The following is an 18,826-nucleotide window of genomic DNA, read 5'->3' as shown; positions in this document are numbered from 1 at the left end:
CAGGAACAAGAAAACATGATAGATTTCTTAACCTCAGCATCAATCCTAAATGAGCTCGTCCAGTTTCTCCAGAAACAGCCAGGCTGAGGTAGCCTGGAAAGTTTCTAGCTCTTTCCAGAATCAGAAGCTTCCATCTCATGGATCTGTCAGGTTCAGAAATGACCTTTTCACTGCACCAATTCACTACCAGCACAAGACAAGAAAATGCAGGCTGGGGTGGGATCATGGTTTCAGCTCTTTCTCTGCCAAGAGAGCTGCCAGAGACAATAATTTCCAAACCTGAAAGGGTTCAAAGTTGGCTTGAAGGACTTGTTTGAAGCTTAAACTTCATAATTTGTGTTTGTTTAAAAGCCCAGGACATCTTCAAGCTTGCATTATCCTTGGGAGAAACTGCTGACTGTTTCCAATTTCTGAAAACTATTTAAAAAGAATTCTTAAAGTGTTTGGTATTCTAGGATTAGATAGACTCGAAAGTTCTCAGGCAGATTGGAAATTAGAATAAAACAAGCTTTCAAGTGAGATTCATTTCATCAACGGAAGAATAAGCCAAATTTTCTCATTTTTTATTTCCAAATATTAAATACTTTAATGAAAAAAAAAATTGCTGAGGAACTGTTTAACACAGTGAGGCAGAGTATGAGTCACAGGACATTTGGGAATGAGGGAAGCTTGAATGCTTATTGTGTTCTGGTTGCTGTTGGAGATAGGATAATGCCTGGGCTGTTATGAAGTCTGACCCTACACAGCAGCAGTGGCTCCATCTTTATCTAGATCTCTATTTATCTGGAGATTAATAAAAATTGTACTTGAATGTCTAGACTAGCTTCAATAAAAATAACCATAATGGAGCTTAATGGGTATTTTTATTGTGGAAAGCACAGTTTGTTGTCTGAATCTCTTTGAAAAATGTTCTTCCCATCAGATCCAGCAGACCTTTCAGAAAGTCTTCACAATAGAAATGCCTCTTCAGTATCATTTCACCTTGTGGACAGTCAGTGCGTGCATGGCAGGCTACTCACTGCAGGCTTTAGTTCTGCTCTGAATGCTCCATCTACAAGGTGGCAGAGAACACTTCATTCCATGCAGCTCCTCCTTTCCCTCTCTCAGAGCAATTTTTCTTGTCTTTTTCCTGTTGTCAGTGAGCTACTGTTCCTCTGTGGGGCATCTTCTGGTCTAGTGGTGAATGGAGCATGTGTTGGTATTTCAAGTGGTTCTTGTGAGCTGAGAGCTAAGAACCATTTTCCATGTGCTTTCAGAAACAGAAGTACTTCCTTGTACCCTGCATAGCTGCTTCATGACTGTCTTTTTGTAATGGTTTCTTTTGGTGCGAATGAAATCATAAGTTGAGTTTGACTAAGAATGTTCTGCAGGACAGTAACCTGTAAGGTGGCAGGGAAGGATTTAGAGCAGTGAGAAGCTCAAGTAGCAGGAAAGGGTATAAGGTGAAGATGAATGTTGGGAAAGGTTTTAAAAACATTTGCAACTGGCGTGTGTGTGCTCACAGTGAAGTCAAAGATAAGCCAGTGCTGTGTGCTCCTGAATATCCTACCTGTAAAACTCTGCATCTTGGGAAAGGAAAGTGCATGGATTAAAAAGAGAGGATTTCAAGTGAAAACCAAGGGGTCAATTATGATGACCCAATGCTGAGAATCAAAGTGTGCTGTCAGAAGCACATACGTCTTGGTCTTTGAACTTGATTCCATTTTTAGTGCCTCTGCAGTTCTTGTTTCTACACAACTGGAAAAGCCGGTCTACAAAAAGAAAGTATACACACTGCTACTAAGTTATGTTTATACACTGCATTTTGCTATAAATGGGGGAAATGCCCTCTCTTTTGCTGTTAGTAAGTATGGAAAAGTGTTTGACTGCCTGTGAAAATGAGTCCTAAAAGCTAATACGCATCTCTGACCAAATTTCTAATGAGCAACATTAGAAAAACCACACACAATATAATGAAATGACATTTTATGTTTTGTTTAAAGCATCGATCATCCAATAAGGGGACAGTGCAAATACCATGTGACTTAAGTGACTAATGACCTACTACATCAGATGGCATCATAAACTGATAGACTTAAAGGGATGTCAATACTTAAGACTAGTACAGGCATGGACTGAGTCAGCCTGCCATTTTGTGAACAGCTCAGGCCCTCCCAGAGACAGTGAGCAAGGAGAGAGAGGGACATGGAAAAGCTGCTGTGTTTCTAGGGCTGTCACTTCCTGGGATGTTTTACCTTTATAGTTAAAAAAGAAGAAAAATCCAATTGCTTGGCAGATTTTCTTTTGTCTCTACAAAAAAAACCAAAACCAAAAACAAAAACAAACAAAAAACCAAACAAACAAAAAAATCCCACACAAACCCCAAAACCCAACCATACTAGAAGCAAGATGTCTTAATACATGTCATGGGCTGATATGTGTTCAGAGTAGGCTACCTGCTTAATAAATGGTTAGATGATTCTTTGAGAAATATGTTGTAACTTAATTTGTAAGTAGCATAAAAAGCAAGAAAATGGCTAAGGTCCTGCCCTGATTTTTCTGATAAAGATTTTGGCTAACCCCTGCTCTTGGGCAGTGAAGGAATTAGACTCTCTTGCCATTTCTTAGCTGGCTGTAGGATGTTTTCTCAGGGAAGGCATCAGCATGAAGGCAGTGCTGGCTGCGGAGTGGTCAGGAAGTCATTGTGCTGATGGAGGAGGCATATTGAGGCTGGCAGTCACACCAGTATCCAAGTGGGAGTAAACCTTTTTCACGTGCTGGAATGTAGCATTTCCTGTGTTTTTCATTGGGAACACGTTAGGACCTCTAGTTAGCTCAGCACCTTGCAATATCTGTGCGAGTTTATTGGCCTCCTACTTTCCCAAGTCTGTTTTGTTTCCAAAGTACACCTCTGTATGTTTCATGGCTCTGCTGAGAGGAGGACAAGGAGGGTACCTCATATGGAAGAGCTGAGTTTTGTCTGTCAAGTCATGAACATTTTAAAGGTAAGTTGAGTAGACCTATGACACACAGGATGATGTGTTCCATCTGTTGTGATTTCCTGTCATTCCTACCCTGACCCTTTCTGTGGTCACCATTTTGGGATCAGCTCAGCTGTGACCAATTGCTGAAACATCTTTTGTTTTTTTCCTAGTAAGAAGGAAGTTGCAGTGATTGTTTCCTTTCTTCTATAAAATTACGCCCATTTAAAATCATATGCATTCTCTTTGCTTAAAACAGAGAGGCCCTGGGGGCACAAATCAACAGGTGCTAAGTAAATAACATGCTATCAAAACTAGTAAATGAAGCTAAGAGCTGGCAGCAGTGGGGAAAACAGGGAATAGAAATTAAAAAAATGAATGTAAAAAGCAGGTATTAGAGAGGGAAGTACTGTGGAAAAAATGGGAGACAGAAAAAGGCATTCAATCAAGCTACTCATACTGTCGTTTGGGACTTCTCTGAGAAAATCTTCCCTTCTCTCCAGTACCCTTTCCTCATAATCATGGCTCAGATAGTGCAAAGAGAAGAAAGAGGATAACATGTGGGGGAATCTGTAGATTTCTTCCCCTAATTAAACAACCATTTCTTTCATTTTTATCACATGGTGCCAGATCTTTACCTGCTCTTTGCTGGAAAAATATTCTAGAAACTCTGTCCTGAGCTTGCTGGTGGGAAGGCAAGGTCAAGCAGGGATCAACAGAAATCCTTTGTCCTTGCTTCCAATAACATCTAATAACCACCCTACAACAAAACCCCAGCTTGCTTGTTGGAAGCAGTGTTAGGTGCTCGAGTCTCTTGCTTTAAAAGATTTCTGGTGTTCTGCCTGGCTTCCTGCCACTGGTGCAGATGGGCACAGGTCTCCTGTAGTCCTGGGTCATATCTGCCATTTCTGTGCAGATGTCTTGTGCACCCCAAGGCATCCCAAATGGCACCAAAAACCTATGTTTAGGCAAGTGAAGGGAGCCGCAGGGAAATGTCCTGCTTGGCAGAGTGTGGCCACAGATGGACTCAGAGAAAGGAGAAAGCCATCTGGGCCCATGGTTTAATGGAGTCGCTTCATTGCTGCCAGTCTGGAGGGAGGGAGGTGGCAAAGGTCACAGGGGAAGGTGTGCTGGGGATGAGGGAAGGGACAGATGTGACAACCAAGTTCCATGTGGCTCGGTTCCATGTGGTTCCAAGTTCCATGTTCCACGTAGCTTGAGGATGGAAGCTTCCAGTGATTGTGTTGATATTGTGGCAGAGTTAATGCCCTCTTAACGCTGCCATAAAGTTGCCACACACAACCAGAGAATGCAGCCAATGCTGCTTCAGTGCAGGGTGCAACCTGCCTGGGCTACATCTTCATAGTCCTGGCAGGAGCTCAGGTACCAGTGCCATTGTCACAGCCCTCTGGAACAACTGGCACCACACCTGGAACCAGCCTGCTGTCACAGTGATGTCCTGCAACAGTGGCTGGACTGCTAGTATAGAAAACTTGTGTGTTTTTGGAAAGAGGGGTGTCAGAAGAGATTTCCATTAAAGAGGTGAGGAAATGGAGGAAAACAAAAGGTCAGGGCATTGATAGTCATGAAATTAGTGTGTGGCAACAACCAAATCAAATACAAGAGTTGGTCTTGAAAGGGGGAAAGTGAAGAGTTGAGCTTTAATCGTGTTTTTTGAAACTGTTGTGTCCTATTAAGTCCCTGTTGGTATCGGGATTTGCACTGCCAGGACATGTCTCATAAGTATCAGGAGCATGCTTATTTTTATTCTCTGGAAAGCAAATGTGACAAACAAGCACGCTTTTAAATTCTGAGTATACAGTGAACAAGTCTGGTCCTGCAGGCCTGTCAGCATCCCTGGCTCCAGCCTTCAACTCTGTCTGCTCTCCTGTGCTGAGCTTCCTGAACAAAGCTCCAGTCGTTCCCATCAGAACTCCACAGCTGCTCCATCCTGTGAGCCTCCAAGGAGGCAGTGCACAGCCTGCTGGAAGGTGGGCCAGCCTTGAAGTAGGAACTGGGAGCAAGTCTTTGAGATACATAAATAGGAAATCCATCAGTCATCTAATCAAAATTTTATTTCTTCTCTTTCTATATGGTAGACCAAGACTTATTTGATAATGATGGAGTATCTTTTGTAATGTAGTTAAATTAATAATCTTTCACTACTATTCCTATTCCCCATTTATGTTCTTCCTAGGAGCTCTAGATGACTTTGCAAAGCCAGTAGAAGTAAGGAAGTAGTTTGCAGGTGGAGGGGAAAAATAGTTATTTTTTTTCCATGAAAAATGGGATTCTGTGGTTAATGAAGCAGGTTTTAAAGAAAATTTTCCCAAAGAAAGCAATTAGAATGAAACATTTCAGAGAAAATGTTGATGTTTTAAAAATAAAGCTTATTTCTAATTTAAGGTAGAAAGTATAAATTTTATGCCCTTCAATTTCTACACTGCATTTTTTTCTGTAGGGATTTCCTTTTTCTATTTTTTTTTCCTTGTCCAGTTAAGCTGCAAGCAATAGTAACAGTTTCTCACTTTCAGAAATATTTGCAGGCCATCTGCCGTTTCTTTTGGCATACCCTCAAGGGAACAGCAGTGGAGGTGGGCTAAGGGACCATGCGTCTCTCCCGAAGGGCCATGCCTCCATCCTCCTTGGTTTTCCATGGACCTGGGCACAGGATTGGTCTGAAATAAGCAGCCAAGCAATCCTCCTTTCTCTGAGCCAGAGTCCTTCCCCAGGGCACTGGCATTCTCAGCTGATCAATTCTCCCCAGGATCCCTCCCCAGCGTGAATGCTAATAGGAGGGGTACAGGCAACTGATTTATAATATTCCTGAAAATCTGGATAGATTGCTGTAACGATCAGAATTAATTACTCTTTTCAAGATTTTATGTTTCCAAGCTTCCTTTTTCCTCCTCCTCCGTCCCCCCTTCCCCCTCCCCTCCCTGCCAGCTCCGTCGTCCTCTTTTCCCTCTGGAGTCCTTCCACCTTGGATCCTGGCCAGCTCCCTACAATAAAGTCACATGCTAATCAATAACACTTTTATTGAGAGTGACAGACAGGAGCTAACTGCACTGAAACAGTAACAAGTTCAGCCAGTAGTAAATGCGCTCCCCTCAAATCCCAGCCCTTGTGCTTTGCTTGCTGCCTCTTCGGCTTCCCTTCAATATCTGTCTCAGGCTTCTACTCCTCCCTTCAGACCTCACGACACAGTGGTTTTTTGATGACCCTGTCTAAAGTGACGGTCGCCTCCAGGCCTTCTGACAGGAAGCATTTGGTCCCTGGGACTTCAATACCCCTTGGCCTTGACTGCGCTGCTTTAGCAAACTGGTGCTCAGGGCATGTAGCTATTCTTATTTTGGCTGAATGCAGGCCTGTTTCTGTGAGCAAGGCTGAGGTACTGTGGGATAAGAGCAGAAGTCTGCACAGTCAGTCCCAAACAAGGTGTATCCCACAGCAGTACGTTCATTTCCCACTACCCTCCAAGTCTTGTGCTAACCCCAGACCCATCTGATGCTAAAACAAGGGTCCATGCAGAGCTCTGCAATGATGCAACTATACCAGTCTATAACTGCACGCAAAAAGAACCGAGTCCATTGTGGGTGGGAGTGAGTCCTGCTTGTGGTAGGGCTCTGAAGGTCACCTCTTTGGCCAGAACAGTGCTGGTACTTTCTGACAGAGCTTAAATAGGACCCTGACTTTTTTCTTGTCTGACTTGGTCTTGCACCTTCTCATGGTCAGAGCTGCTGGTCTGGGAAATGACTCTGTCCTGCATGGGAGATGCTCTGGCAGGGCAGAGCAGTGCAGTGCTGAGAAGCAGCCTCTAACATGCCCTTCCAGCACAACTGACTGACTGTCACTCCTGAGGGCAGGCCCTTTGTGCTCAAGCATGCCACTGTGCCAGGAGAGCTCCTGTTGTTTGCTATGACTCATTCAAGAGTATATGAAAGCAGGTCTAAGACAAACTGAGAGGCTGATGGCTCCCAAACCATGAGAAGATAAAAGTTACCATAAAAAAACATTGCTGCTCATTGCTATTGCTGCTTTACTGATCCAGGCAAAGCTTGGCTGGAGTAAAGGATCAGTGTAATAGGACATAGGAGTCAAACTATCCGATGTGCCTCCAAGAATGACACATCATCCTCTTCCATGACACCTACACAGTGGTTTGCTTTGCCAGAGATGTGATCAGCTGTATCCATGTCTCCTTCCTTTCTGCCAAGCAGGGAGAGAAGCCTCATCTTCTGGTGCCAATTGTCCTCATCCACTGGACACTGCAGGGACACTGCACACCTTTTGCCTAACTCATTCACAAGTGTCACTTTTGCTTCATATAAAGCAGATGGTGGTCCTCACCCTTACATCATGTGCTACCTGATATCACCACAGTCTGATGCAGGCATGCCAATAAATCTGAAATGTTGCGCTTGCCTAATATAAAACCCAAAACAGAGAGAAGGTTAGCAGAGACAGCTTTGCATGTTTAGAAAACTGCCTGCCTTCTCTGTACCACCTAGTTACAGTGAGTCTGATCTATCAGCAGTCCTGCATATCCTAGCTCAGGGGTGTTCAGAAGGGAGTAGGATTAGCTAAGGTCTTCTAAAGGAAACCTCTAAGGCTATGAAATATTTCTAAGCTTAAGAAATAATACTTCTAATTACTTTTTATAATTATTTCTTCTGTCAGAAATATGAAAATCAAATATGTGTGATGTTAAAAAATTATTTTTCATTAGAAAGTTGTAATTTCTTTTATGGACTTCTCAAATGTTCTCTATCATTTTTTGAAAAATTACTTCATTTCTAGCAGAACACTATCTTATACCAATTGAAAAAAATCAGTAGAAAAGTTTTAAAAACCAAGTAAAGACTGATAAGGGTTTTGGAGTTTTTTCAGTTTTAAAGTGCATCAGTGTATTTGAGGGGGTTGGTGTTGTAACACAGAGATCAGGATCTTTGGCCTTCTACAGAATGAGCAGAGATCAGTTTCCTGGATCCTTTACGAGTTGGTAAATCATTTATTGGGATGTGCTGTTGAACAAAACACAGCAATAGCACTTCATAAAATATAAATAGTACAAAATACTTTTGTTCTATTAACAACCTGTAACTGACGCACTTGAACTCTTTCTCATTTTCCTTTTTAATTTCTCTGTCTTGTAAAGTGGAGTTTGGTTTATGATTGCAAATAAAAATGAATTTGCTGGATCTCATCTTAATTTTATCATCCCAAACCCATAGTTTCACCTTCTGGCTTGTAGCTTATAGTCTCTACTCAAGGAAGACTTGAGTGCAGAAGGGAGAGGAAACAGTCAAGGGAGGTGCTGGAGTGGCTGTGGCAGAGCAGGGGCAGTGGCCCAAGGCTGGCTGGAAGCCAGACCCTGCTGGGAGGTCAGTTCTGAGGTGTGCCATCAGTCACAGAATCCTGTGCCCGCTCTTGCTTAGAGCTGTTCTTGGCTCAAGATAGGGATATCGATCCCTGACTCCCAAGAATCACTAAATCCTCTTTCAAATTAAAATAAGTGAATAAATAAGCAGGGGTAGAAATGCAGGAAGCACTCCTTTTCAGATTACTTTGCAGATCAGGAGCCAATTGAAAAAATCTGTGAGCCACTGGGATTAACTTGCTTGCAACAGCAGGACCAACAGGGGGTTGCTACTGATGACCACGGCCCCAGTCCCTTGGTGATTTTCTCTGAGGGAAGGCTTGCTACACTTATCCAGTGAATCTCTTTGGCTTGATTCAGAAATCCATTGTGCTGAATGGGGTTGCTAGCCAACCCCCAAACCACTTCCTCTTTTTCACCTTCTTCCTCATGATGAGGGAAAGCCTCAACTCTCCCTTTATCTCTTGGGTATGATTCACTGGCTTTAATCTGGGAAATCTCAAGACAGAATGATTTTTTGTTCTCTGTTTAGACTGTGGAGATACAACGGGATGGTGGAATGGTGGGGAAGACAATGACAACTTGATATAAGAAACTAAACTTAGCATTTGTGGAGATTCCTTCAACAGGCTTTGTTCTGAAGGTCTCCCTCTGAAGTACAATCCCTTTTGGTCTAGGATCTGACATCTCTTTGTATTTTCTGCAGAGAACTTGTAGCACCTGTCCTTGTGATGGACTTGCAAGGGTTGTCTCTGAGTTTCAGCTTTTTTTTTTTTTTTCAGAGCACTGAGCAAAGACAGGGAAGGTGGATCATTCTAGGATAGAAAAATAGAATAGGAGGTAAATAACCTTCTCTCATCTTCCTGTAGTTTACCTTTTAGAGAATGGAGGATTGAAACCAAATCATCTTAGCTTCTTCTCAATGCATCTCCAGTGTGTTCACCTATTGCTTGCTAATTCCACATTGACTGTTTTATTCTGAGGCATAAGAATATGGACCTATGGATGGAGGAATAAAATGGAACTTTCCTTCTGTTCTTACTAGAATAAAATGCAAATGGATGCTTCAACATCCCCTGTACTTTCAGTCCTGAGGCAGAATTTCCCCAAGCAACTGAGTGGACACAGTCTGCCATAAAAAATATCAGGCTCAGTCCAACAGCAATTCTGCCTCACAGTAGTGCATATGGGAACAAATTGATGGGAGGGGATATACCATAGCACTGTGGGAATGGGAGGGAGCAGATAAATTACAACCCAGCATCACAGGGAAGTGCAATTATCATTTAGCTGCAACCTGCCAATCCCACTGCTTTACCTCTCCCTTGACTTTCTGGACTGGAGGAAGAGTAAAATGGTGCTCAGTCACCCGTAAGTGTGCTGATACACCAGTCCTACCTTAGCCCTTGCCCCTCAAAAGCTGTTCACCTCCAGTTCTTCAGATGATCATTCTCATACTATGCTCCTTTCCTCCTCTCTGTCTGTACATGAATATTTTTGATGTCCCAGGGGATCTGTGAGCAATGCCCTAACAATCTTCCGTGACAAATGAGTGATGGGCAGTCTTGTGGATCTCTGAAAGCACTTTGTCATGCCTCGTATTAGTCAAATCTCTCAGATTTTAATATAATTCCACCAGCTCCAGCAGGGTACATGTGCATACGTGCCTCTGTGTGTGCATGTGAAAATCCTTGCCAACATGTCATCCTTTATTGAGCAAAATATTGACAGGTTTGGATGTGGAGAGAAGATGGGAAAGAACATTGTGTCTTTCTGGAGAACTAAAAGGCCTCTGCCTTCTGCATTCAGTGCCTCCCTTCATCTCATGCGCACATGCATGCACAAACATCCCTCACCATTCCTACAACCACTTCCTAGCACAGACTCACAGCCAAGGAGAGTATATATTTTCTCATCATGGAACAAAATCTTTTTTAGAAAAATAATAAAACTTCATTAGAGTATTAATTCAAAGCTTTTATTTTTTATAGTCCCCTTTTTATCATTTTTATTGCTAGGTTTAAAAGGAGGAGATTCCCTACATTAGGGAGGCAGCGAGCTGTTTTACATGGAATGTCCAAGTGCCATTTACTAGTATCAACTTTGGGATGCAGGCTGGTTGCTTTTGTGCCTGACTTGCTCTTAGTACTTCTTCGTGCTTTGCTTTGGTGCTGTCTGAGGCTGCTTACGTGCTGTGCATTTGCCCTGCTGTCCTGTGTGTGTATCCTGTCTGTCACAGGGAGCTGGAACTGGAGTATATGGTGAATTTCCACATGTGTAGTGCATGTTAATTGTTTTCTTCTGTACTTTCTATGAGGCTGAACCTTGGAGTAGATCTGAGCCAGCTTTTTCTCACCTCGTCCCTGTGCTGTGAATCTTGTAAGGTAGAAGTTACACATGTCAACATCTACCTAATAACAACACATGAATTGTGCAGAGCCCTGAGCTCTCTGTGAGGGAGACATGACCTTCATTATAATGATACAGTTGACATTTTCCCTGTGACACTTATTGTAACATCATTGCTTCCTGTTGGCATCCGCGGGCTTATCAGGCAGCTTGTTCAAGCAATCTGAAGTTGTGATGAAACCAGGCAGGAGAAAAGAGGCTGAGATTTGAGGGGGAAGAAGAGGGAGCGGGGCAAAAAAGGAGGATTCATGAAGTATCAGAGCATACTGAACATTTAGGAATATGAGCTAATCTAATCCTCCCACCCCTTACATTTGTCTCCCTGCCTGTGGATTCACAAACAACCAGCACTTCAGCATCCCTACAGCTTGCCACTTATTGTTGGCATTCCTACTACTGGTGGCAGTGGTGCCCCCAGCAACAGGAGCTCAGGCTTCCTGGGCAGTCGGAGCCACCAGAGAAGGAAGTGCAGGAGCCCCTCTTCCATTGTGCAAACCCCTTGCAAGCAAGGGAGGCTCAGGCACCCTGCACCTATCCTGAGGCTAACATCATGGCACACTAAGTGATGTTTGTGTAGGTAAAATCCAGGAGATCTGGCCTATGTTCAGAATGTCTGCAGGCTCATTTGCTGATGTGTTGAAGCTGGCAAGGATTTGACTGATCTAGAGGGGAAAATCAGGCCCTAAAGTGGTCAAAATCTGGAGTCAGGTGTGCCGACCCAGTCTTTCCTCTACTTGCACACTCGTTTTTTCTGTCTTTTAGCATAAGTCCTAAATTAATCATCACAGTGAGGAAATCAATTATTGCAATAGTTGGGGTTTGGGGCTGGTGTCTGTACTGAAATCAGCTAGGCCTTGGCCACCTAATACCTGCCCAAAATGAGGCAGGCACACATTAAGAGCTTCTGGTCACCTAGTGGGGGGTGGTAAAAGCTAGTTTAATGTACAGAAGAAAAGCCTTGCATCCTATTATTCCCCAAGCATTTCAATTTCTTGTTGATACTCCTGAACTTAAGTCTTGGGTCCAAACACTCCCTCTATGCAAAGTGAGGCTATTGTGGAGTCCTGCACTTCTGCTCCTAATCTACAATCTGTAAACGTCACATGCACCACTAACTCATTACAACTTAACTGATGCTACAATTTTTGTGTCAGGGCTGATGAGAAGCCTAAAATTAAAATTCTCAGCAGTTTCATCTGGCAAGTAGACACATGTATTTCCTGCCCCTTTTCTGCTTTCCAGTCGCTCCTCGATGCTACTTTTGGGTACAGCTGTTGCCAGGGCAAAGCAAGTCCCGCACTGTGTTTTACTTCTGACAGCATCCTTGGCTGGTTAGCTGGGAGAAGAGGAGAGTGGAGTAGAGCAAAGTGGCTCCTTCATTTTTCAAGGGAACATAGAATTTGACATACAAGATCAGACTCTGCCTTCCCTAATGGCCAAATATGTGATATTTCAGAGGAGTGCAATATCCTGCCAATAAAGAATATATTTATTGGCACAGCTTCCTGCCAGGGGTTTTGGATTGAGCTGCCTGATAGACAAGAGGTGCAGTGAGAGCTGCCGCAAAGAGGCAGGTTGTAGGCCCCTCACGTCTCAGGGTAATGCTTCAGGCAGGGGACTCCCTTCCTGAGCCCTATGGAAAGCACTCTGCTTCCTGAGGCATGAGATTCATTTGCCTTAGTAATTACTTGACTCCCACAGCTACATATGTTATTAGCAGGTATCATATGTTTCAGGCATAAAATGAGGTCTGGGGAGGGGGAAACCCCAAAATTTGTAGTCATTGTTCACCTGAGCTGATCTGCTCTTGTGGGAGGGAATCTCCCAATTTGCTAATGTGTAGCTTTGCAGGCTATGATATTTGTGTGCAGTGGAGATGATGGGATATATCTTTCATTTCATCTGGAGGAAAAATAGCTCAGGATTATGAGATATAAGTAGAGGTAAAACTCCCTGTTATTTTAGCATTATATGGCACTTTGGGCCTTTTTAGCTTCAGTAGCACTGTATTCTGCCTCCAGGGAAGAGGACACTTTGTTCCCTCACACACAAAGCACATGCGGAGGTTTCCCCCGTGAATGTCTTTAACAAGGAGAGGAGAGCAGCATGAGAGAATTCAAGTAGAGCACAATAAAGCATTTTCCATTTCAAATACAGCATTACCACAGCCTCAACACTGGGACAGGGATTTTGGAAATTTTGCACTGTTGATGCTCACAATTTTAGCAGCAATCCTTAGTCCTTCCATATCTAATTTCGAGCTCAGCTGCCTCTTAGGTATGGGAGAAGACAAATTTTCCTTTCATTGCTTTTTGGGGGAAGTGGTGAGGGCTTGAAGGTTTTTTACTATAATGTCACCTGATGAAATGCTGGAAAATACAGCCCTAAATGTCACCTGATGATTCAAAACCAAGAAATCTAGAAAACTAATTTTCATGGTTTAAGGAGGCTACACTCAGGATTTCTGATTGCTTGAACTGCCAGTACATGGAAACAAAGACAGACTATTTAGAAACAAAGGTGCCTTGATTTCAGAGCTGTTTTATACAATAGAAATAAGACATCACTCCTTTTCACTGCTCCCTCAAAGACTCCCAGCAAGCATTTTTCTCACAGCCAGTGAAGGGTGGATGTATTTCCTTTCATAGTGTGTCAGTACCTGCAACAATCCGCACATTGTACGATGACAGCCATTTGCCTGCTCCTCTGTGCTCAGACCCTTGGTCCTTCAGATGTGCCTGCTAAATCATAGTTTTGCTTCCTCTAAAGATTCATGGAGGGGAGGATGGGCAAGGGTGAGAGAGAGGTTTTCCTCTGTTCATTAGAGGGTAAGATTAAGCCTTATTATTAATTATTCCTGTATTATGGCCACTGGTGGCCTGTAGTATTCCAGAAGTCAGACTGCCAGCAGCACTAAATCAATGCTGCTGCTGGTTCAATGTTATCAGTCTGTAGCCACACAGAAATTTGGTATGTTATAAAATCAGAGTAATGCTTCATAATTGCCTTGCAAAAGTGGGGCATTAGTGTTTTCTAAGTGACAAGCCTATCTGGAAATGCAATCGGGTCTTTAGCTGTAATGCTATGGCAGTGATAGCTAAGTCATACTCAGGGCAGAAATTAGCTAAAAATTAACCGTACAGTTGCAAACAGGCAAAGCAATTAAGTGCAACCCATCCTCCAGGCTGCACAGGCCTTAGTACTCATCACTGAGGAGACATTTCTACCTGTGCAGCTCTCCAGGCTGAATGCATGTTAAAAACCTCTGTCTTCTTCCTCAGCATCCACAGTTCATCCCAGACAAAGTGGCATTTACCTAGCTCTTTCTGGCTCTCAGAGCAAGGGCTGAAGAAAAAGTGGCACAGAGAAGCATTTGGATAAAGCACAGAAGAAATCTCTAAGCTGCCATTAAACAAAGGTTGTTTTTCACCTGGGCCCTGGGCACATTAATTTGGGCACATTAATTTCGGTCTATCCCAGTACCAAGCCCCGGGTATGTTGCTCTTGGAGGTGAGCTCTCGGTCCCCTGTGCAGCAGGAGTTCCAGCCTAAGTGAAGCCAGCCTTAGAACCTGATGTGTTGCTTCAAAAAGGTATGCAAAATTAGAGAACCTACAGAAAAACTACTTCACATCCCCTTGAATCCTTGGGCTGGGCTCTGAATGTGAAAGCCATCTGTTCCTCCTTCCATCTATCTCAGACCTAAGACCATTAGGGACAGATGACTACTCTCAATGTTAAGATCCTCTTGGCTGGCTGGATTTCTTTCCCCGTCTTTGGCATCCCTTTGCCCAGTTTGGCCAGAGGATAATTTCCTCTGTGGTTCAGCTGGCTTGGCGTCTGCTTGCAGGACTTGGACATGGTGCTCTGAGCCTCGGCCATGGAAACATGCTGGCCATGCACACACAGAAGCCTGGTTTGCCAGGCTGAAAGACTGTGGCCAGTTGGTTGCATCCACTGCAGCATCTGGCCACCAGCTGGGAGCCACGACACCCAGAATGTTGCTCCGTATGCTAAATGAATTGCGAATCATTACAAAACCTGTTTCTGTAAAGGCTTCTCCTTGATTCTTGGAATAGTTGCATGTTGTGTCCCTCTCAGAACTGATAAAAGTTTGGGAAGGATCCGGTCATTGATATGCAAAGGACAACTTGGCATCAATTTCAGCATGCCCTCTTCATATTTTTTTTTTTAATGTAATGAAACATAACAGAGACTTTACATTTCTTAGAAGCTGCTTATCTCTAGTAAGTAAGTTTGTTCTGTGGTGCCAAGCTTGGGCCAGGCCTTGGTGTAATCAGTGTTATCAGCTGATAAATATTTACTGTGTCATGTATTCCTCTGTCTATATATAGGAAGTTAAACCTGTGTAAGATCCAGGAGAGAAGAGAGAGGTTATTTCAGAGTACCTAAAGAACATTATCTCTGCATGTCTTTAATTAATCCAGTAATTGCTTGAGGAAGAGCAGTAGTTACCATATTGTGTCTTCGGTAGGACCTGAACTACTTTCATACCCCAAGACTATCAGAACTTGGATTCTGGTTATGTGTGCAAATTTCAAGCCCAATTGGTGACAGTGTATAAAGTCACAGTTCTGGTAGTAAGCTGAGCAAAGGCTGCATATGGGTTTTTGAAAAGATTGGGAACTCCGTGTGTAGTCCCTAAGCCTCTTGATTCACTGGGCAACCTTGCAGGTGTTAGCCTCCCTGCTTAGGGTCTCTGTGAAAATGACTGTAACAATATTGATTGATTAAAGATCTTTAAACTTCTCAAGTAAAAATGCCAAAAAGGTGCTAAAATTATGTATCTTTACTTAAAGCTTAGGGTCAGGATGATTTTTAATGAGGATTATGTGCATTTATAAGCTTAATCCATGTAAAATGTACTTAGTGGCAGCAAAAGTGGTTGCTAAAATGCAATCATCATGTGGCCCAGAACTGACACTTCTGGATCCTAGTCCACTGTGATGCCAGATCCAGTCCAGGTTTCATGTGCCCATGTTGACTTTTCTTGGAATAAAATACATAATGGATCAAGCTGCCATATTAAATTTAGTTGTTCACTGTCACATCACCCAGTACACAGTCTGCTCCCTAAATCCCATACTAATCCAGTTGTCTGTATCTTCTTTGGTATAAAAGCACATTAGCCTCAAAAGAAGCAGCAGAGAAAATATTCATAGAAAAATAAAACAGTGATGAGAGGGTTAATATCAAGCTCCAGTCCTAACCTGATATAGCATTTATATGTCCTCAAGAATAGCACTTCAGCCCCAATATGTATACTCTTGATGCTTCACTGGGAAGATGATGATTTGTGATTTCTCTTTATCCTCTCTCACACCCATCTTCTTTCATTTGCTTATGGTAACCCCGATGTGTAGTGTAGTTTTAACAGTGTCAATAGTGTACCTTTTACCTGGAGTGAGTTTAATAGGATTTGACAGTGACAGAGGATGAGAAAATTCCGTGATTCTATTATTCATCCCATTTCTGCAGCAGTCTGTGTAGATTGTATACTATTAGGAGAAAATGTTTGTACTGAAGGTTTCCTATCTCTCTCTCTCCATCTGCCTCCATCCTTACAGCTTGCTCTCATCATCACACTGTGGGTACCTCTGGTCATTAAAGCCTTTTGTAGGAAAAAAGTGAAGAGAGGGGCAGGAGGAAGGCCAAGGAAGCACTTAGATATCAAATATGATAAATTCATATATTAAAGGACAGATCTTCTCCCAGAATGTTTATGAGCAGCAATTCAAGCAGAGCCAGAGCCACCTTTGTCACTCACATGACTTGCAAGCACTGTGTCTGACAATTGGATCTGTGTCTTGAACAGATAGCTATGGCTTGTTCGCGTTTTTACAGCATCTCTCTATGTACAGGCATTGCCAGTGTCCTCATATTCTCCCTTGCCAAGCTGCTGTTATGGGGCCGTGTCTTTGGCCTATTTGAACTGTATTCATTTCAGTTTTTAACTGACCTTGGTTTGCTCCCTGACCACTGCTCTACTTCCTGATCTCTAGGGCTTCTGCTCACACCATGCTGGACATCATTGAAAGAACTGGGGAGGCAAAGTCTCAGCATGACGCTGGCCTCTTGACTTTGATTCCATCATCTCTGCAGTGCAGAAATATATAACTGACTCCTCCAGTTGGGAAAGGTAAAATATCCTTTCCAAAGTCCTTCCCAAAAAGGTTAAGAATTTAATTTTGGATGAACATCCTTGCCCTCTGAGCAAGTCTTTATATTAATGATCTCATGACAGATTGCTCCTTAAACTGGCCCTAGCGCAGGTCAAGACAGAGTGAGAATATTCTCTATTTAATGAGGCAGAGATCAGAGCCTCTAATATTTCATCATTCGTGCTCAGGGGAGGAAGGGAGTTATGAGCTTGGAGAGCTGCTGGCAGAAGGGGCCCTCATGAGCAGCTACGATGGCAACTTGCTCACTGCATGGTTCTTAGCCCCCAAGAACTTACTGCTGCAGGTTTCCAGCTTCCTCTTGGAAAAACTAACCTTTGTCATTAAACTAATTTAAATGATTGAGTTCAGTGTTGGTGAAAAGATCTGAGGCTAATAACCCTAGGGACAGAAGGGAAAAATTTAGTCTGCAGAGAGGCGTAGGATGAGGAGCATGGATGCCAGTGGTATATGGACAACCCCAGTCCACAGGACTTTGTGGAGCATTTATTGCTCCTCATCAGCTTTTGCCTAGGAAGGGTGGGCAATCTGATACTCAGATGCTAGTAAATTAGAAAGCCAACTTGCAGATCCAGTGGTTTACAAGTGTCTTAATTTATTAATGAGTGGAGGCCATCTCAATGTGTGTAAATATAGATTTTAAATCAGTTGACATGATGTACATAAACAATCAAACTTGTAGCGTAGTACTGAGATGCTAATGCTAAATCCACCCCTGACTTGAGTGCTACTTTTCAGTAGCACTGTGTCCCTGGGAAGCAGTGATATATAGTGCTGTGCAAATCACTGGTGCCCTTAAACTGCAGCTCTGAAATATTTACACATCCAAAGTGTGTGTGTAAATTGGGAGTATCACAACGTTCCCATACGGTGACAGAGATTTGTAAATTTTGCTTCTGTGCAGTCCAGCATTTCCCTGCTAGTGACCGGGAGCCAGGACCCAAGAGCATAAATTCCCCAAATAATTCTTGCAATACTTAGGGTGAGCTCAGCTTCTGCACTTAGCTACTAGAAGCAAATCTTTCCAAGGCACCACAGTTATGATTTGCCCTTTGAAAGGTACTGGTCGTGTTTTTAAAGCAACAGCTCTTGGAGAAACAATAATAGCTATGCAAGGTGCTATTCCATGGCATTGAGTAAGGCCATCCTGGCTGGCTCTAAGGCTAATTGGATTGGTCAAGGCTGGACTTGGAATCCTGTGTTCAGTTTCGGGCTGTGCATGACTGGAAGGACATTGAGGTGCTGGAGTGTGGCAATGGAGCTGGTGAAGGGTCTGGCGCACAAGCCTGATGAGGAGCAGCTGAGGGAGCTGGGCTTGTTGAGTCTGGAGGAAAGGAGGCTCAGGGGGACCTTATTGTTCTTTACGACTCCCTGAAAGGAGGTTATGGTCAGGCGGGGGTTGGTTTCTTCTCCCACGTAACAAGCAATAAGACAAGAGGAAACAGAATCAAGTTGGGCCAGACAAGATTTACATTGGATATTGGGAAAATTTTCTTCACTGGAACAGTTGTCAAGCACTGGAACAGCTCTCTAAGGAAGTGGTGGATTCATCATCCCTGGAGGTATTTAAAAGATGGGTAGATGTGGCATTGAGGAACATGGGTTAGTGGTGGGCTTGGCAGTGTCAGATTAATGGTGGGACTAGATCACTTAAGAGTTTTTTTCCAACCTAAAAAATTCTCTAATTCTGTAATGGAGGAAATATGCCTGAAGAGCAGCAGATGGCCCTTCCTTCCTAACTAATCATGGCGGACATAGGTAAGTCGGAGTTCACAGGTGTGTGGCTGAGCCCTGAGTGTCAATTGGGACCATCCAGCCTTCCTCACTTCCCTCCCCCTTGCGGGAACAAACGGCTCCTCACAAGGCATTGAATTTGCCA

The 18,826-nt window shown here is 43.3% G+C and overlaps 1 protein-coding gene across 2 annotated transcripts in view; it reads left to right on the top strand.

Annotated features, from left to right (window-relative positions):
• The window catches only part of LSAMP (limbic system associated membrane protein), a 990,143-nt gene that overhangs the window by 71,642 nt on the left and 899,675 nt on the right, over window positions 1-18,826 (top strand). The gene's annotated exons all lie outside the window — the stretch shown is intronic.

The sequence above is a fragment of the Geospiza fortis genome, unplaced genomic scaffold (assembly GCF_000277835.1).
Source record: "Geospiza fortis unplaced genomic scaffold, GeoFor_1.0 scaffold1, whole genome shotgun sequence".
Taxonomy (NCBI): Eukaryota; Metazoa; Chordata; class Aves; order Passeriformes; family Thraupidae; genus Geospiza; species Geospiza fortis.
Note: the sequence above shows the minus strand (reverse complement) of the source record. Positions and strands in the feature narration are given on the sequence as shown.